This window comes from Apis dorsata, unplaced genomic scaffold (genome assembly GCF_000469605.1).
Source record: "Apis dorsata unplaced genomic scaffold, Apis dorsata 1.3 scaffold_638, whole genome shotgun sequence".
Classification (NCBI taxonomy): Eukaryota; Metazoa; Arthropoda; class Insecta; order Hymenoptera; family Apidae; genus Apis; species Apis dorsata.
This window is the reverse complement of record NW_006263830.1, coordinates 203,212-204,221: the sequence shown is the minus strand read 5'-3', so window position 1 is coordinate 204,221 and position 1,010 is coordinate 203,212.

Here is a 1,010-nt window from a genome sequence, read left to right as displayed (position 1 = left end):
CTCTCTCTCTCTCTCTCTCTCTCTCTCTCTCTCTCTCTCTCTCTCTCTCTCTTTCTCTCTTTCACTAGATATTTCTGTTTCAAGTCGTTAAACTAACCGTCTAACCGTGTATCATCAGCGTGTCGCGCTACCTCTACTACATCACTCCATGTATCGGTCGATCCTTTATCGCAAGAGCATCCCCTGGATCGAGTATGGCCCCTCTTGGAAATTCGTTGCTTTAAATAAACTGCTCGTTCTCCTTTTCTTTCTCTCTGTCTTCCCTTCTCACGTCGTGAGTGGTAATTTTATTATCCTCTTCGCTGAATGAAGACGAGTTTCCTCTCGAAGTCATTGTCAAATCGATATAAATAGTTTTCTCATTTACACTTTTACATTATTTTAATTACAGCATCATTTCTACATCAAACGCAAGGATTGTTACAATTTACTTGTCCAACGACAAACAAATCCTTCTTCGTCAACGTAAGTTCACCAATCAGTTTAATTTATCTTACCGTTCTTCGGCCCCTTTTTTCCGCCATCATTTATTAATACTTTTATAATTTTTCACTTCTGAATCGAGAATAATTCACTTATTCCAGATATAATAAAATCTTTTCCTTCGAATTTCTTTTTCTTTTTTTTTTTTTTTCTTTTCTTACAATAATCGACGATTCGATCCCATGATTTCATCGTCGATTATTACGAGTTTATCACGAGCCCGACCGATTGTCAGTTCATCCCGCTTTCGTTTTCGGCCCCATCTTCTAAGTATAGAAACGAGTTCACAAGTAGCGAGTCAAAGGCGCGCCTGGTTCACCCTTAATAAATCCTCCTCCCCAGATTCCCCTCTGTCCCTCCCGCACGCGACACGAAATAATTAACTATTCCCCGCGAGGGAATAGTTTTCCTTATCCTCCGTGTTTCAAACAGCCACCGGATTCAATGTAAAAGCTCGTGGGGCGAAATGCCTCGTAAGGAAAATTGAAATTGCGGCGAGCAACGAGACGCCATAAACCTTGACCTTA